At 46.3% G+C, this 20,114-nt stretch overlaps 1 protein-coding gene across 4 annotated transcripts in view; it reads right to left on the reverse strand.

Moving 5' to 3' along the window:
• The window catches only part of PDZD2 (PDZ domain containing 2), a 472,427-nt gene that overhangs the window by 169,924 nt on the left and 282,389 nt on the right, over nt 1-20,114 (reverse strand). The window contains exon 1 of one of the 4 annotated variants that reach the window (XM_007961288.3): nt 4,857-5,503. The exons of the other annotated variants lie outside the window; for them this stretch is intronic. The gene's annotated coding sequence lies outside the window, so the exon portion shown is untranslated. Of the gene's footprint in view, nt 1-4,856; nt 5,504-20,114 lie in introns of those variants that run through there. 4 annotated transcript variants of the gene reach the window in all.

Genomic DNA, 20,114 nt, shown 5'->3' on the forward strand with positions numbered 1-20,114 from the left:
AGGGGCAGAAATGTTGGTGCAGAAGGCAAGAGTGAAAGGTTGCTATTCCATTAAGAGCACCATGATGAATTTTGGGATTCATACCATTCAAATGAAGACCAGCTCTGCTACCCTTGAATCTCCTGCCATTCACCTCATGGCTTGTGGTCCTTCCATTTTTGTTATGATTTGTGTGGAAATATAAACTGTTCACTGCAGAACCACTTTTTTTGGGGGGGGGGGGCAGAGCACGGGGATGAGGAGGAGAGTTTGTAAGAATTTTAAGTTTTTATTATAAAGGGCAAGCCTTGGAAAAACACAATACATAAACAGAAGAACATTTATCTGCCCTTCACTGGGAGTCATCTGCACTGATGTTCTGCCCCTGTGGTCTCAGGTGTCTCACTGAAATACAGACTTTTTACCAAACAGATTCTCAAGGGCCACTTCACGCCCTCCTCAGATTCACCTTACTCTGCCAATTTCCAACTTGGTTTCCATCTTCTAATTTGGGAAGTGTTGAAATGAGAAAGGCAAAGAGATGGTCTGGGTGTTATTTGGCTTTGGGTTACCTGACAGCCTCCAAACCTCAAAATTACAAAAAATACAGACTATCGGGTAATCCTTCTCTTCTACCAAATGAGTCACTTTTGGTCCCTTTAAGGACCGAGTTCCTCTGCTGCATGTCAAATATAGTTGGGTTGATTCTGCAGGAAGAGATCCTGAAAGAAAGGGAAGGCAGATCTAGAGTCCCAAGTTAACCACTGTCATGGCCTGACTCGTGGTGTAGGGATCTCGTGGTGCAGGGCTGATGACGTGCCCTGCTGAGGTCATCTGGGGAGTTACAGTGTGGCTATCCAGTGAGGCACACCTGCACTTAACAAAGGCAATCTGGGCAGATGGGCCCATAAGGGACAGCAAAGACAACAGAAGAAGTCACAATGGGGCATGCTCTACTACGAGGAACAGTTGCCATGCCCATGGAGGGAGAATGTTGCTATCTTGTTCCCCGGTCACCAAGGAAAGGCAGGGCTCCAGTCGGGATCTCCATGGCATGAGGGACCTTGTGCTCCACCCCCAGTGCCCACCACAGGTAATGTATAGAACTTGCATTTGGAAGTGAGAGACTGTATCACCTACAAAAGCTCTTCAGAGGGGCACAGCTTGTATGTAAACACAAAGCCACAGAAAGGGATCTCCTGCTGGCCACTAAGCCACGAAATTATTGATTCCCTTTTATAGACACGGTCACAAGTTTTCTTGAATTCAGAATCATAACTTCTATTTTGCCTGGCTGTTCCTCTCCTCTTAAGTTTACACGCTTTACGCATATATGCAGACGTCTGGCTTGGTCTTTGATCCTATTCACCATCAGGAAAAAAATGATAAATAGATGTCAGATTCCAGCCCTGTTTCCATAGCCAAAGGGAGATGACAGATGCTCCAGCTTTGGGCTGGACACTCAGCCCTCACAACACTGTACAGATGAGTTGGCTTGTTAAGGGCTGCTCATGGCTTGCACGCCAAAGTGATTAGACGTCAGTGGTTTCTGCCTCTTTAGGAACCAGCGTGGTTGCATGGCTCAGAAGCCAAAAGGTGCCATGGGCTACCGTGTGGTACCAGCTAAGTTTTAGAATTCTGACACACGCTGCCTACCCATGCAGAGGAAGAGGTTACTCACCCTCCAGCCCGAGCCTTCTGGGAACCCAAAGCCGACCCTTCACCCCACAGCCCACCTCACTGCATCTGGCCACACAGCACCACTCCCTCTTGGGCAAGCCTAATACATTCTCTCACGTGCTGATTCCTGACTGCCCCTTGGCCTGGGGAGTCCAGACCTCAGTCTGGTTGGTTTCCAGTTGAGTTTCAGCAGTTACGCAAATCAGGTTTCTGACTCTGTCTGAAATTCCAGTGCATACAGGAACAGCAGGTTGCTTAATCTCTAAATTCAGGGCCAACCCCTTTTCTAAATACAGAAGTGCTGCCCAGCTCCCATGGCAGACTAAAGGACCCACCCCTCCCAGCTCTGACAGCCTGGCTCATCAAGCGTACAGGCGCCATCTTGTTTTCCAGGCCCTACCTGCTGCGGGGCGCCATACTTCTCATACTTTCATCCTTCCTCACTTGTTTTGTCAAACTGGGCCCCACCCCCATTCTTCTCTACTGACAACATCCAATTTCCAAATACAGGAGGAGAGATGGTTGAAATGTCCTGGTAGTAAACGACAATCTCCTGTGAAATGCTTTCCTGTGTTTCTGCAATGGACAAAAAGCTACTTACACAAGACGGCTCCATGTTGAGGCCTGAAGTTTCGACACAAGTTAAACATGAACAAGGTCACCAGATTTTCCTCTTCCTTTATTAGAAATGACGTTAACAATGAAATACCGTGCTGGGTAGAGGAGAACTGCGTGTTCAGGGGTAAGGTTGGAGGGCCTACAGTAAGCTTTCTTAGAGAGCAATAAAGAAACATTGTTCTAAATATGAGAAAACATGGTATTCAGCTGTCTTTTTTTCTTTTTAATTATGAAAAACATCTTTTTTTTCAAAGTGGCAACACCAAACACTCTCAGATTGTGGAAGTCTAGCCAGCATTCAGTACGCAAAAGAGAAAGAAGTGAATGACTTGTATGTGTTAGCCGAGTTTTGGTTCCCACTGGGTTCTTCCAGTAGGGTGCACAGTCAATACATGGCTGGCCTCGTAGTTGTCTTCTCCAGCGGGTTCATAAACCAGGAAAGAGGGTGAAAATCCAACCACAGGCACACAGTTCATCTAGTATTTCTTTACTATTGTTGGGACCCTGCAGAAAAGCTTCAACTTCCTAAATCCTGAATTTACCCATTTGGAGGCGATAGCATTTAATACAGACTAAGAAACTAAAATCAGTTTCCCAAACAAGAGCCCGTTCAAATTGCTGAGGACTTAATTTGCTGCATCAACCCGCTAATCACAGTATTCACCAATGATATTAAAAAATCAACAGGTCAAGGTGGGGTGCTGGGAGCAGTGGCTCATGCCTGTAATCCTAGTGTTTTGGGAGTCTGAGGTGGGTGGATCACTTGAGGTCTTAAGTTTGACACTGACCTGGCCAACATGGTGAAACTCTGTCTCTAAGTGGGGGAAAAAAAATCAACAGTCTGACCAGCAAACCAGCAAATGTCTTTTTCTAAACTTCAGATAGGCTTTGTGGGTCACTATCTCTGTCCTATATTCTTTGTTTCTTCAACTCTTTAAAACATAAGACACATTCTTAGCTCCCAGGCCATATGAAAACAGGCTAGGGCAGGCTGGAGTTGCCTAAGGGCCATAGCTTGCTGAACACCGCTTCCAGCAGGAACCCTGGGAAGGAGCCTGTCCCCAACTCAGCTTAAGTCACTGCAGATAGCACCTGGGACAGATCAGTCTGAAGGGTGGGAGACAAAGGGGACACACACAACAGGTGGACAGTAGGCAAGAAAGGGCAAGAATTGGGGTGGGGATGGTAGGAATATGGGGTGAAAAAGCTTCCTAAAAGACTACAGGAGGTGCTGTTCCTCCTCCCATAGAAGGCTAGCTGTGTAATGCTGAGAAATCACACGGAGAAAGAGACTAGCAATGATGTGTGGGCTTGCTTGACTCAACACAGCCACCCCCTAGCCCTCCAGGACTAAAATGCAAAGCCACAAAGTGTGGCCACCATGGCATGAGGATGATCACAGCATGAGGATGCCAGCCAGACAGTAAGTAGCAACCCAAGCAGCTCCCACTTTTGCCTTTTCAGACACACCCCTGTGGCTACGGGGCTGAAGCTGTTGAGGTTCTCCAAACCTCAATGCAAAAGAGTTCCAGGATTCAGGCTGGGCTATTCTGCCGAAACAAAGTTCTCTACCTACCTCTGACGTTCTTCTCAGGCTGACCACACGCGCCATTTCTATCCAACCTACTCCATGTTAGCCCAATCCCCCAACACTCCGGCCACTTCATTCGTGGGGGAAAACAACACATCAGATCATCCCAGTGCCCAGGAGAAGCAAAGCCTAGAAACGATTCAGAACCTGGGGCTGGAGAGGATCTTCATTCTGTTCTAATTCTCTTATCACAAGCCCCAAACCTTGACAACGGAAAGAACACCCTGAGACTCGGCTACCATCATGGGAATCAAAAATCCGTTTTAAAATTATCCTTGCGTGTGGCTGCCACCCATGGTCCTCCCCATTTATTTTTTACTTCTGAGTGTGAAACGTCACTGTGACAGTTTCCAACCCTCTGCACTCCCCCCACTCCATGACAAATACTCAGGATTCACACTTCACTTTCACACTGCTTTCCAATGCCTTGACTTAGAAGCCGAGCAGAGGCAGCCTGCCTTAATGGAGAAAACATTAGTGCATTCGGGCTTCACTCTGGATCCCAGTCAATTTCTGGATATTTCACAGCTGTTATACATCCACCTCCTTTCTTACAAAAGCCAGCAAAAATTAGTGAGCACCTCGTTGGCTCTGAAATATGAAAATATAGCCACAGTCAAGCCTGAAAATCAGTTTCTGGTTGACTCCCTTCAAAGTATTTGTTCTAAGACAGAGTGTCTGCAGTTCATTTATCATCTGCCAATTTTTAAATGAGTTTTAGCTTCAATGCTGCATGCTTTTGTTTTTTGTTTTTTTTTTTTTTTCTTAAAGCAACTCTCAGAATAAAACTGTCATTTGGTCATCAAACTAGTAACTGAGAAAACTCTTGCTTGGGCAGATATCAACACAATTCAAGCTGAGTCTTTTATGTTACTATTACCTGTTCATCTCTCATGTAATTAAAAAATAATAAAACCCTTGGAAGACCTGTAAGTTGTGTTCAGAGAGAAAATGTGATTCTCTTCACCGCTCAGGTCTCCCCTCCTACCTGCTTTATGAGCTGGTCAGGTGAGCGTGGTGTGCCATGCTTCAGCAGCCTCTGGAATGGGACAGACTCCAAAGTTGGTTGTGCTTCATTTCCCTTCTCCATTCAGGTCTTTAAAGTCCTGGGTTATTAACTATCAACAAAAACACAAGCTGCGCCATGCGTGCTCCAACTTCCTGCCAGCTCCCCATGCTCTGTGGAGCTGAGGAGCAGATTCTCTCTCTCTCCTCCCGGCTTCACCTCCTGAGCTCCGGAGCCCCACCCACCCACAGCACTCAGATCATTTTTCATTTATGAGTGCATCCAGCCACACTGTGTTTGTAAGAGAACGAGCCAATCCTTGCCCTGCCAGTGTATTGGAACCAGGCTGCTATAAACGGTTCTAATTTTCCAGGAACATGGGGGGAAATCATATCCCAGCAGACGTCATGCATGGCTTCCTCCTGCAGGTATCTGCAGATCAGCTCTTCCATCAGCAAAGGACGCACACCTGGCCACGGACCACAGCTGCTTCATTCTACAGACTGTCATGGAGGTGGACTGAAGATTTCAGGCAGGAGAAAACCAAAGTATTATCAACATGTGTAATTCACATAACTAAAAATGTGAAGCTAGGATGATCAGGGAAGAAACTTTCCACCCAGTGACCTAATATTTCACAATAAATTTAATGTCTTACACTTATTAAAGGGCCAGATTTTTTTAAAAAATTGCATTCAAATGCAAACAAAAATCAAGAGTTTAAATTATTTTATAAAGAAATCTATTGGGAAATAAAAGCCATTTGTCACGAAGGCACCAAATTTACAACTTTTCTACTCCAACTAAGCTTCCAACTTCCATTGTAGACAAGTACCAGCAAAACCAGAAATTGTCAGTCAGCCCTTGAGCTGCTGAGAACATCCGCAACTTTTAAACACAGTATGATTTTTCTAAGGTTTTATCAGGAAACAGAATGTTAAAAAATAGGCTTCCCTCAACCAATACACATATATAGTGGTTTCTATTATGTGTAAAATTTGCCTTGTTTTACAGCTGAAGCAAAAGGGGTCTTTCATGATCCAACAGCCAGAGACAAAGATTCTAAAAACCTGTGGTGCAGGTCTAAAAATTTACACACCCAACTTAAATGGGAACGACATTTTATTATTCCAATACTCACAAGGTTCTTTGTTAGCTATACTTGTAAGGAACAAAATAGGAGCAAACATCCTCTGTCTACTTCTTGCAGCCATTCTTTTTTTTTTTTCTTTGAGACAGGGTCTGGCTCTGTTGCACAGGCAGGAGTGCAGTGGAGTAATCTCAGCTCACTGCAACCTCCATCTTCCGGGTTCAAGTGATTCTCCTGCCTCAGCCTCCTGAGTAGCTGGAATTATAGGCGCCTGCCACCATGCCCGGCTAATTTTTCTATTTTTTGTAGAGGTGGGGTTTCACCATGTTGGTCGGGCTGGTCTCAAACTCCTGGTCTCAAGTGATCTGCCCACCTTGGCCTCCCAAAGTGCTGGGATTACAGGTGTGAGTCACCACCCCTGGTCAGATTTTTGGTGTTTTTTAGTATACTCATTTATTTTAGAATTTTATCCAGTATAAATTTTTCCCCTAGGAGCCTTGTATTGTCATAACCTAGTTCCAGTCACAGTGAGAAATTTTTGAAAATTGCTTCTAAATTTTCCACATATTAAAAAACTGATGGTCTAGTATCTGGACTTAAGTCTTTTTTTTTTTTTTTTTTTTTTTTTTTAATTAGATGGTTAAAGTGTCTCCTAGAAAATGCTATACATTTTCACATGTGCTCCAAACGGGTCCTAGCCATCCCAATACCCTAACACATTCTTGAAAACAAAAACAAGATCCGCCTTTTACAGATGAGATAAAGAAGACACAAAGTCATTGGTAGATGTGATGGTTCCCTGGTGGGGCAGAGAAAGAACTAATGGGAGGATTAGTTCCTACTCTCCAAACACCAGCAGGGAGCCCCAGGCAAGTCCACAATTTTTATGTGCACTGGAGAGGCCTGAAAGTTGATCATGTGGTAACTTCCTGGAACTCACGTTCCTAGTTAAGGAAAGCGTGGACTCCTGCTCACAGTTCAAGCTAAGGAGAAGGAAGTCTGCACTTTAGCTTTTTTTTCTTTGAGGGAAAAAGATTAAAATTGCCTTGGCCTGTGACCAAACTACAGTCCCAATAACAGGTAAAATTTGCCTATAAAATATTCTTTTTTTTTTTTTTTTTTTTTGAGACGGAGCCTTGCTCTGTCGCCCAGGCTGGAGTGCAGTGGCCGGATCTCAGCTCACTGCAAGCTCCGCCTCCCGGGTTTACGCCATTCTCCTGCCTCAGCCTCCCGAGTAGCTGGGACTACAGGCGCCCGCCATCTCGCCCGGCTAGTTTTTTTGTATTTTTTAGTAGAGACGGGGTTTCACCGTGTTAGCCAGGATGGTCTCGATCTCCTGACCTCGTGATCCGCCCGTCTCGGCCTCCCAAAGTGCTGGGATTACAGGCTTGAGCCATCGCGCCCGGCCTATAAAATATTCTTGACAGTATTAGTGGGTGATATCTGCCAAAAATCTATGGTAAAACCAGTTATCCCGCCTCTCTTTGTCCCATTCTCTCAACAAAGGGTGGATAATATATAACATATAGTTTTGCTTTAAGGGGAATTACTGCTACATTTACTCGCAAAACAAGCCAGGTAGCATGTGCCAGAATTCAGCAAGTACACAAGCCATCTAACCGCCCCAGGTTTCCGGGAAGCTGATCGCATTATCCATGGCAGGCATCTGGGGCTCTGCCTTCTTTGTGCCCACCTTGGTTCCTTGGTCACCAGGCTTAGGAGACCACTGTGCATTCACTGTCCATCACCTGGGACAGACCCCGAAGATCACTGAGTTCTACTTTCCCATTGTGTTCGTGTGGAAACAGAGGCCTACAGGAAGATGAGCAAGCTTTGCAACATCACAGGGCACATTAGTGGAAGTACTGGGGTTAGAACGTCAATCTTCCCGATTCAAACTCTAGGATGGTGCCAGTGGATAAGGTGTGGATCTTTGTAGGCAGGGGCTCAGTAATGGCTCTCCAGCTGGTCACAAAACCCAGCCTAGGGACACACCTAAGATTCTCCCAGAAGCTAGAACAGAAAGGTAACAAAGAGAGCAGTCCCAGAAGTACCCAGCAGGAGTCAATCATACAGCAAAAGCCAAGGGACACCCCAGGTATAAACCCAAGAACCGAAAGCAGACACACAAATGGATATTCCCACCCCCGATATTTCACACAATAACCAAAAAGGTGGAAACAATCTAACCATCCTCTGATGGATGGACACAGAAAACGTGAAACATATGTACAATGGAATACTATTCAGCCATAAAAAGGAAGGAAAGTCTGACACATGCTACTACTTGGATGAGTTCTGAAAAGACACTATGCTGGCCGGGCGCAGTGGCTCATGCCTGTAGTCCCAGCACTTTGGGAGACCAAGGCAGGTGGATCACTTGAGGTCAGGAGTTAGAGACCAGCCTGGCCAACATGGTGAAACCCCGTCTCTACTAAAAATGCAAACATTAGCCAGACGTGGTGGCACACACCTGTAATCCCAGCTACTCGGGAGGATGAGGCACGAGAATCGCTTGAACCCAGGAGGCAGAGGTTGCAACGAGCCGAGATTGCGCCATAGCACTCCAGCCTGGGCAGCAAGAGTGAAAACTGTCTTTAAAAAAAAAAAAAAAAAAAAAAACAGACACCATGCTAAGTGAAATAAGCCAGTTATAAAAGGACAAACCCTGTATGATTTTAATCATATGAGGCACTCAGAATAGTAAAATTCACAGAGACAGAACGTAGAATGGTGGTTGCCAGGGGCTAGGGAGAGGAAGAATGGGAAGTTACTGCTTCATGGATCCACAGTTCCAGTTTTGCAAGAGGAAAAGCCTTCTAGAGATGGAGAGTGGTGATGGTTACACAACAGTGTCAATGTACTTAATGACACAAAACTACATATTTAAAATTATTAAAATGGGAACTTTTATATTAAGTGTGTGAAGTCAATGGAGCCTGGATTTTCTCTTTCTTTTCTTTTTTTTGGGACAGTCTCGCTCTGTCGCCCAGGCAGGCTGGAGTGCAATGGCGCAATCTTGGCTCACTGCAGCCTCCGCCTCCTGGGTTCCAGCGATTCTCCTGCCTCAGCCTCCTGGGTAGCTGGGATTACAGGCACACACCACCATGTCCAGCTAATTTTTGTATTTTTAGTAGAGATGGAGTTTCACCATGTTGGCCAGGCTGGTCTCAAACTCCTGACCTCAGGTGATCTGCCTGCCTCGGCCTCCTAAAGTACTAGGATTACAAGCATGAGCAACTGCACCCGGTTGGGTTTTCTTTACATTTTTCCATTGGCCAGTTCTATGGCTATCATGCTTCATATGCTTGATGTCACAAAATGAAAAGACCGTAAAATACAATTCATAAATGGTCTTGAAGACAACAGGAAGCACTAATATTTCCTTCTCCCCTTTTCCCATCCCTCAGTCAAAAATCACACACAGAAAGTTATGAAAGCAAACAAGGTTTGTTTTCCTGCCCCTTGATGGGAGATGATAATGTCTGCTGATGGGGAACACTCTGCCGATTGTACAAGTGGGGAGGACCTGGGCCTGCAAATTTGGAGAAGCAGCTCCCTTCTAACTTCTGCCATCAATGGAGAGGGTTCAGAATCACACCCAAGAAAGCTCCATGCGGCTGTGGCCCACCCCTCCCCTCCCATCCAGCCCTCGTGGAGTTCACACACCCTCAACTCACACCACGCTGGCAGCATACACTGACCGTCATGCTCTGGGGCCTTCATCATATACAGATCTGTTTCTTAGCTGTCAAATCTGTTCCATTAGCCATAAGCCTCGTGTGGACAGAGCTGCCTCCAGCTCTCTGGCCCCCCCCTTTTCAGTCTCCTTCCTCCTGCCAGGCCAGGGTGGGCCTTGGAGAGGCACCAGCTTCTTCCTTTGTTCCTCCCTCCTGTCACCTGGATTATCCCCTCTACTTCCACAGCTACAGCAACCAAGTAAGAGCCACCAGCTCCTCAATCTCCGTCTCTCTTCTGAGCTCAGACCCTGACCTCCTGCCCAGCTGCAGCTGGGTGTCTTGCAGGGACCTCAAACTCAGCCTGCCCTAAAAAACCCACGATGCGGCCAGGTGCAGCGGCTCACGCCTATAATCCCAGTACTTTGGGAGTCCAAGGCAGGTGGATCACTTGATGTCAGGAGTTCAAAACCAGTCTGGCCAACATGGTGAAATGCGATTTCTACTAAAAATACTAAAACTAGCCAGGCATAGTGTGTATGCCTGTCATCCCAGCTACTCAAGAGGCTGAGGCAGGTGGATCACTTGATGTCAGGAGTTCGAAACCATCCTGGCCAACACGGTAAAGCGTGATTTCTACTAAAAATACAAAAATTAGCCAGGCATAGTGGCGTACGCCTGTCATCCCAGCTACTCAAGAGGCTGAGGCACGTGGATCACTTGATGTCAGGAGCTTGAAACCAGTCTGGCCAACATGGCGAAACCGGATTTCTACTAAAAATACAGAAATTAGCCAGGCATAGTGGTGTACGCCTGTCATCCCAGCTACTCAAGAGGCTGAGGCAGGTGGATCACGATGTCAGGAGTTTGATACCATCCTAGCCAACATGGTGAAACCTCATCTCTACTAAAAATACGAAAATTAGCCAGGCATACTGGTACACACCTGTAATCCCAGCTACTCAGGAGGCTGAGAGACAAGAGAATTGCTTGAACCTGGGAGGCAGAGGCTGCGGTGAGCTGAGATTGCACCACTATACCCCATCGTGGGCAAAAGAGTGAGACCTTGTCTCAAACCAACAATGCCACTATGCTCTCCCTCAGACAGGTTCCTCCTCCTTTATCTCCTCTTTCAACTTATGCCAATTCCCCGTCACTATAGCACAACTGAGTCGCCCTTGGCTCCTCTCTCCCCTCCACCCTTTGCTGGTAGATCCTGTCAACTCTACTCCTGACCTCAAGTGATCCACTAGCCTTGGCCTCCCAAAGTACTGGGATTACAAGCCTGAGCCACCGTGCCTGGCTGCATAGTGGGTTTTTTTAGGGCATGCCAAGTTTGAGGTCCCCCTCTGCTGTACTGAGTCACACTTTAGGGTCTTGACTCTAGACTACTTTCACCTCCTCAGTTATCTACCCCTCCAATATATCCTGCACAGAGGTATCCAGTGGCAAATACGTAACATCTGCTTGAAATACTCAATTTCTCATTGTCCAAAGGATAAAACCTAAACACCTTGATGTGGTATTTGAGACCATTCTTGATCTATGCCTATGTTATTCAGGCTTTTGTGCCACTATAAAATACCTGAGACTGGGTAATGTACAAAGAAAAGAGGTTTAAGTGGCACACGGTTCTGCAGGCTATACAGGAAGTGTAGCGCCCACACCTGCCTGGCTACTGGCGAGGCCTCAGGATGCTTTTACTCGTGGCAGCAGGCAAAATGGGAGCCAAAGCAGGCACTTCACATGGCGCGAGAACTACAGGGGAGAGGTCCCAGACCTCTGAACAACCTCATCTCGCATTAACTGAGCAAGAACTCACTTATCACCAAGGGTATGGTGCTCAGCCATTCATGGGGGATCCTCCCCCACGATCCAGTCACCTCCTATCAGGCCCCAGCCCCCAGCGTTGGAAATCACATTTCCACAGGAGACTTGGAGGGGGCAAACATGCAAACCGTATCAATGCCCGCATCATGAAACCCATGGATAGTCATGCTAGTCGCTGCTCTTTTCCTTCTTTTTCTTTGAGATGGAGTTTCGCTCTTGTTGCCCAGGCTGGAGTGCAGTGGCGAGATCTTGGCTCACTGCAACCTCCCAGCAATTCTTCTGCCTCAGCCTCCCGAGTAGCTGGGATTACAGATGTCCGGCACCATGTCTGGCTAATTTTTCTGTATTTTCTGTAGAGATGGGATTTCACCAAGTTGGCCAGGCTGGTCTCAAACTCCTGACCCTCAGGTGATCCACCCGCCTCGGCCTCCCAAAGTGCTGGGATTACGGGCGTGAGTCACCGCGCCCGGCCTTCCACTGCTCTTTTTCACGTATCTGTGCTTTCACATATGCCAGTGGTTCTCAACTGGGGAAGGTGTTGCCCCCCAGGAGGCATTTAGCACTGTCTGCAGATATTTTAAGCTGTCATAACTAGGATGGGTGGGGCATTGCTGCTGGCATCTAGTGGCAGAGGCCAGAGATGCAGCTAAACACGCGATGGTGCACAAGACAGTCCTCCCACAAAGAATGATCTGCAGCACGCATCATGACATGGGTTCTTAGAAGGTTATACTGCATTTATTATTACCGTGATTGCTTTCACTCTATGAGCTGCAAGCATAAATGCTGACAGGGTGCAGAAAATTAAATGAATCAGAGAAGCAGGTTAGACAAAATCAACAGGAGACGCTGAGTCTGGAGCCAACATGCCCTTCCTAAACCATTCAGATTCAAAACCACAACGCCGAGCTGAGCCACGCAGCAGGCGGATGGATGGGTCACAGCTTCTACGAGGCTCCCGAGCAAGGGTGGGGGACAGTTTGTCTCTGATACTTATTTCATTGCAAGTATGGATCAATATTTATTGAAAGGTTCCCTCCTACATCTCCTTTCAGAGCCCAGCATACTCCTAAGTTCTAGTAAGTAAATGGAAAAATAAGGCAAAACTCTCAACTCAGATCCTTAATACAGTTTCCCTGTCCTTCTGAATTTTCTTTTCAAGGGTTCTTTTCTTGGCTGGGCATGGTGGCTCAGGCCTGTAATCCCAACGCTTCGGGAAGTTGAGGTGGGTGGATCATCTGGGGCTCAGGAGTTCAAGACCAGCTTGGCTAACATGGCGAAACCCCACCTCTACTAAAAATACAAAAATTAGCCAGGTATGGTGGCACATGCCTGTAATCCTGGCTGCTTGGGAGACTGAGGCAGGAGAATCCCTTGAACCTGGGAGGCAGAGGTTGCAGTCAGCCGAGATCGAGCCGTTGCACTCCAGCCTGGGTGACAGAGCAAGACTCTGACTCAAAAAAAAAAAAAAGTTTTCATTCTTTGTAATTTTTTTAATGACATTAATCTAGTTTTTCCAAAAATACATTCCATATTTTGGGAAGATGCTCTATGACAGAAAGAGATGCTGTATGAAAGAATGCTCCTTAACTCTGTGGTCAAATGGTTTTGAGAAGTGTTTATCAGCACCTTGAGAGGCCAAGGCAGGTGGATCAGCGTTTACTAGCTGTTCCTTTAACTGGTGTGACCAAATCTTACTTTATCAAATGGTTCCCAGCTCCATCTTTTTATAGCAAAATATTTTAATATTTACGGAAGCAGCGCTTTGAAGACTTTGTGAAATACTCAAGCACTCTCCTTAGCTGTTTGATTTGCACTCCCCTTCAGCATAGTCTCAATTTAAACTTCCATTTGTGTGCAGAAAAGTCCCAGCTCACCCTAACTCAGACCCCATCCCTCAGGCAGAGGCCTGTTCTCTCCTTCTCACATATTTTCAGCCTCGTGTCTTGTCCCCTCATCTCAGTGAGGGTAGGCATGCTGAAATGGCCTGGTTTTCTTCAGGAAGGAGCCATCTTGGGTGAAGACGGAGGAAGGAAATGAACCTGGGAGGCGGAGGTTGCAGTGAGCTGAGATCAAGCCATTGCACTCCAGCCTGGGTAACAAAGCAAGACTCTGACCCCTGTGAAACAGGGGTACAGCTGGAGAGCAAGTGCACATCGGTGTGGCCCAGTGACTTGGGTCCTAGACAAGGGCACATGTCTCTTAGGTCCATGGGTCACCTCTGGCTAGTTTTTAAAATCAAGGTCCATTAATGAGTATTAGGTCCATTGAGAAAGATAAACATAGAACTTCTGGAGCTCGATGGAAGGGCCAGTCACTTCAGGCAAGGAGAGTCTAACTTCAAAGTAGCAGGAGGCCAGGTGTGGTGGATCACGCTTGTAATTCCAGCACTTTGGGAGGCCGAGGCAGGTAGACCACCTGAGGTCAGGAGTTCAAGACCAGCCTGGCCAACATGGTGAAACCCCGTCTCTACTAAAAAATACAAAAATTAGCTGGGTGTGGTAGCAGGCACCTGTAATCCCAGTTACTTGGGGGACTGAAGCAGGAGAATCACTTGAGCCTGGGAGGCAATGGTTGCAGTGAGCCGAAACAGTGCCATTGCACTCCAGCCTGGGTGACAGTGAGACCCTGTCCCGAACAAACAACACCCAAAAGTGGCAGAAAGTTTTTATAAGTACCAAACAATCTGACACATTCTATCAGAAAGAGCTGGACCAGCCCATGCCCTCACTTTTTTTCTCCCCCATGATGCACCATGGTACTATGTTTTATTATTTTAGATTTAACTTTTTTAGAATTTCTACTTTTATTTTAGATCCAGGGGTATATACGCAGGTTGGTTACCTGGATATACTGTGTGATGCTGAGGTATAGAGTACAACTGATCCTGTCACCCAGGTACTAAGCATGGTACGTTTTTCAACCCTGGGCCCTGACCCCTCTAGTAGTCTCCAGCATCTACGGTTGCCATATTTATGTCCATGAATACCCAATGCTTAGCTCCCACCTGTAAGAATAATATGCAGGGCCGGGCGCGGTGGCTCAAGCCTGTAATCCCAGCACTTAGGGAGGCCGAGACGGGCGGATCACGAGGTCAGGAGATCGAGACCATCCTGGCTAACACGGTGAAACCCCGTCTCTACTAAAAATACAAAAAACTAGCCGGGCAAGGTGGCGGGCGCCTGTAGTCCCAGCTACTCCAGAGACTGAGGCAGGAGAATGGCGTGAACCCGGGAGGCGGAGCTTGCAGTGAGCTGAGATCCGGCCACTGCACTCCAGCCTGGGCTACAGAGCAAGACTCCGTCTCAAAAAAAAAAAAAAAAAAAGAATAATATGCAGTATTTAGTTTTCTGTTCCTGTGTAAATTTGTTTAGGATAATGGCCTCCAGCCGCATCTATGTTGTTGCAGAAGACATGATTTCATTCTTTTTTATGGCTGTGTCGTATTTCATGGCGAATATATACCACATTTTGTTTAATCTAACATTAATGGGCACATAGGTTGATTCCATGTCTTTGCTATTGTGAATAGATAGTGCTGCGATGAACATAAACGTGCCTATGTCTTTTTGACAGAATGATTTGTTTTCTTTCAGGTATATACCTAGTACAGAATTGCTGGGTGGAATGGTAGTTCTAAGTTCTTTGAGAAATCTCCAAACAGCTTTCCACAGTGGCCAAACTAACTAACATTCACACCAACAGTGTATAAGCATTCACTTTTCTCCAAAGCCTCTCTAGCATCTGTTGTTTTTAAGCATTTACTTTTTTTTTTTTTTTTTTTTTTTGAGACGGAGTTTCTACCTTGTTGCCCAGGCTGGAGTGCAGTGGCACAATCTCGGCTCACTGCAACCTCTGCCTCCCGAGTTCAAGCAATTCTGCCTCAGCCTCCGGAGTAGGTGGGAGTACAGGCACGCACCACCACGCCTGGCTAATTTTGTATTTTTAGTAGAGACGGGGTTTCGCCATGTTGGCCAGGCTGGTCTCGAACTCCTGACCTCAGGTGATCCGTCCGCCTTGGTCTCCCAAAGTGCTGAGATTACAGGCGTAAGCCATCATGCCCGGCCTGGCTTTTCATTTTTTTTTTTTTTCTTTAAGAGACAGGGTCTTACTCCGTTGCTCAGGCCGGGGCACAGTGGCACAGTCATATAGCTCTCTTCAGCCTCAAACTCCTGGGCTCAAGGGATCCCCTGCCACAGCCTCCTAAGTAGCTGGATTATAGGAACATGCCACCATGCCTGGCTAATGTTTTCTTTTACTTTCTGTTGAGACAGGGTCTTGCTATGCGTTTCCTAGGCTGGTCTTGAACTCTTGGCCTCAAAAGATCCTCCCAGCTCAGTCTGCAAAAAATGCTAGGATTAGAGGCGTGAGGCACTTGACTTCATAAATAACTGCCATTGGTGTGAGATGGCATCTCATGGTAGTTTTAATTTGCACTTTTCTGGTGATAAGCAATGTCGAGCTTTTTCTCATGTTTGCTGGCCACTTGTATGTCTTCCTTGAGAAATGTCTCTTCCTGTCTTTGGTCCACTTTGTAATTGGGTTATCTGTTTTTTGCTTGTTGACTAGTTTAAGTTCCTTATAGATTCTAGATACTAGACCTTTGTTGGAAACAAGAGTTTGCAAATACATATATACATATATATATATATATTTTTTTTTTTTTTTTTTTTTGAGACGGAGTCTCGCTCTGTCGTCGCCCAGGCTGGAGTGCAGTGGCTGGATCTCAGCTCACTGCAAGCTCTACCTCCCGGGTTTACGCCATTCTCCTGCCTCAGCCTCCCGAATAGCTGGGACTACAGGCGCCCGCCACCTTGCCCAGCTAGTTTTCTGTATTTTTTTTTTTAGTAGAGACGGGGTTTCACCGTGTTAGCCAGGATGGTCTCGATCTCCTGACCTCGTGATCCGCCCATCTCGGCCTCCCAAAGTGCTGCGATTACAGGCTTGAGCCACCGCGCCCGGCCTGAGTTTGCAAATATTTTATCGCATTCCATAGATTGTCTATTTACTCTGTGGATAATTTCTTTAGCTGTGCAGAAGCTCTTTTTTGTTTGTTTTTGAGACAGAGTCTGGCTCTGTTGCCCAGGCTGGAGTGTGGTGGCGCGATCTCGGCTCACTGCAAGCTCCGCCTCCGGGGTTCACGCCATTCTCCTACCTCAGCCTCCTGAGTAGCTGGGACTACAGGCACCCACCACCACGCCCAGCTAATTTTTTGCAGTTTTAGTAGAGACGGGGTTTCACTGTGTTAGCCGGGATGGTCTCGATCTCCTGACCTTGTGATTCGTCTGCCTCGGCCTCCCAAAGTGTTGATTACAGGTGTGAGCCACCACACCTGACAAGAAGCTCTTTAATTAGGTCTCACTTGTCAATTTTTGTTTTTGTTGTGACTGCTTTTGAGGACTTAGCCATAAATTCTTTTCCAAGGCCAATGTCTAGAATGATGTTTGCTAGGTTTTCTTCCAGGATTGTTTGAGGTCTTACATTTAAATATTTAGTCCATGATGAGTTAATTTTTGAAGATGGTAAAAGGTAAGGGTCCCGTTTCATTCTTCTGCATATGGCTAACCAGCTACCCCAGCACCATTTATTAAACAGACAGTACTTTCCTCATTGTTTCTGGTAACTTTGTGGAACATCAGATGGCTATAGATGTGTGGCATTATTTCTGGGTTCTCTATTCTGTTCCATTGGTTTGTGTGCCTGTTTTTGTACCAGTACCATGCTGTTTTAGTTATTACAGACTTATGTATAGTCTGAAATCAGATAATGTGATGCTTCTGGCTTTGTTCTTTTTGCTTAGGATGACTTTCCATGCCCTCATTTAAAGGCATTTGTGCCTCCTTGGCCCCTTACACCCTCCTGCCAGTTATTGAAGGACATACATAACTGCTCAAGTCCCCATTTTCCAGCCTGGCTTATCGGCCCAATCAGTCCTTTGAGTTTTCTTTCTTCACAGAAATGGAGACAATTTTGGTTCTGGAAACTCAATCCAGCTCCACCAGGACTTGAACTCATTCCCAGGAATCCTGCCACAGACATGAAGACCCCAGGGACAGGCTCCAAAAGTTGGTGACAACACACACTCTACTGGGCAGAGGGAATAAGGAATTTTCTGAGCCAATATCACCAGCCAATTTCAGCTCAAGAATTCTGTCTAATGCCTCTCAAGGCTCTGGGCGCTCTAAGAAATCAATTTTTCTAAGAATCCCTAAAGACATTTCTCTAAAGCTTCAGGGTGTGATCCTGCTGGTGTCCATGAGATCGGCTATCTCTCAAGACCAGAATCAGACAAATAATTAACAAGGGTCTCCTCTAAGCACATGCGCTACATAAACTTGCTGGGAAGATGAAGAGTATCCAGAAGAAAAGATTCCCACCACTACAAGGCAACACACACCAAACATGAAGCGATGGATAAAGGCAGTGAGGACGCCAGAGTTTCCACAGGGACCTATCACCATGGGCTGGGGGAATCAGGAGCGATTTTTCAGAGGAAGTGAGTCTTCAGGAAAGCCTCAAAGCTGGTTTCTTGCTTTTGACATTGGCCCAAGTTCCAAGCTTCTCCCCATTGTGGACAAAAGGAAAGCGGGCTACTCCTCACAGTAGCCGTATCTGGAGACAACTGCATTCTAGCTCAGCCCAACTAACTGGTACCGCACAGTGGGGAGAACAAGCCGAATGAATGGCAGGCTTGTGGAACAGGCATTCTGGGAAGGACTGCAAGCCAGGTGGGTTTGGGTTCAGACTGCTGCCCGTGCTACTTGGAGCACATGAACTGGACCAGCTGACCAAAGACCCATCGCAATTCCACTAAGACCGTGGGGAGAGCTTGGAACTGTGGGGAGAGTCTGGAAGCTCCAACTCTTTGTACTTTACTGCACTGAAATGTCATTGTCAGTGAAAGCATTGCCATTCATTTGGTTTTCAGAAACTCAAGGTGATGTGGCTGTTTCCTCCCTAATGACTCCGAGTGTGGTGCATCTTAACGCCAAGAGTGTGGAGGTGCACCCCAGGTGGGTCAGAAGGAGACAGGAATCTGGTGTTCTTCTCATTCAACAGGGGAATAAGCTTGAAGCTTGACTCTCGCCAGTGTGCTGAAGTGGTCAAGGGCAGTCACTGATGTTGTGCTTCTCCAGGCATCTGTACAGAGTATACATTCGACAAATACCCCATGCAACTGTGACTCATCTGCAAGTGCATTTTATTTTTATTTTTATTTATTTATTTTTGAGACGGAGTTTCACTCTTGTTGCCCAGGCTGGAGTACAATGGTGTAATCTCAGCTCACTGCAACCTCTGCCTCCTGGGTTCAAAGCAACTCTCCTGCCCCAGCCTCCTGAGTAGCTGGGATTACAGGTGCCCACCACCAAGCCCGGCTAATTTCTTGTATTTTCAGTAGAGATGGGGTTTCACCATGTTAGCCAGGCTGGTCTTGAACTCCTGACCTCAGGTGATCCACCCGCCTCAGCCTCCTGAAGTGCTGGGATTACAGGCATGAGCTACCACGCCCGGCCTGTAAGCACATTTTAGAAGGGCTAGTGAAGAGCTGGGCATGGTGGCTCACACCTGTAATCCCAACACTTTGGGAGGCCAAGGTGGGTGGTTCACTAGAGGTCAGGAGTTCAAGACCAGCATGGCCAACATGGTGAAATCACATCTCTACTGAAAATACAAAAGTCAGCTGGGCCTGGAGGTGCATGCCTGTGGTCCTAGCTACTCAGGAGGCTGAGGCAGGAGAGTCACTTGAGCCCAGGAGGCATAGGTTGCAGCAAGCCCAGATCAAGCCACTGCCCTCCAGCCTGGTAGACAGAGCAAGACTCCATCTCAACAAAAAAAAAAAAAAAAAAAAAAGAAAAAGAAAAAAAAAAGCTAGTAAATCTTCTTTGAACTGGAAAGGTGTGTCTTTCAAGAGTAGTTTCCGTGGCTAGTCAACCCCTTCCTTCCTCGTCTCCCTCTGTTCTTCTGTAAGCTTAACAGTAGCAATGTTTAGCTCCCAGTGATGCTCAGTTTTAAAAATGTACTCCATTCAGGGTGTCATTTCCAGATCTCAAAATAATTCCCCTTAAAAACAAAACAAAAACAAAAACCAGGCCCTTAAGCTTACTCCATTATGATTAAAAATACATATATATATATATATATTATACACACACATATATATGTAAATATTTCATTCAAGTGGGGAGGAGTAAGAGCAAAGCCTGTGGAGGAAGAAATCTATCAAAAACCACATTATGCTCAATGACATGTCTGGGCTCAGAGCTGTACTTTCAAGGTATTTCTCATCTTTACCATGAAGAACCCTCTCTTGGAATCACGTCCGTTCTGTGGTAGTAGGAACTTGACTCACAAAACCACAGCTTTCCGAAACATTGGCAAGGAAGTTGGGTCATATATGGAAATTTCTTTCTATGACCCTCTAAACAATCAGTTATTTGTTTCCCCCTTTTTTCCCACAAGAAGAATTCTCTCTAAATAATTGGAGGAGATTTCCCATGGGAATCAGGCAATGGTGACTTCCAGGTCTTAAACTCTATCTAAAACAACTCGAAAACAAGAGACACAAGAATGTGCCTGGCTGGCCTGTAACAATGCAAATTCTGGCAGTAAGAACAGAAGCCAAAGTGTGGAACTTCTAGTACT

The sequence above is a fragment of the Chlorocebus sabaeus genome, chromosome 4, assembly GCF_047675955.1.
Source record: "Chlorocebus sabaeus isolate Y175 chromosome 4, mChlSab1.0.hap1, whole genome shotgun sequence".
NCBI classification, from domain to species: Eukaryota; Metazoa; Chordata; class Mammalia; order Primates; family Cercopithecidae; genus Chlorocebus; species Chlorocebus sabaeus.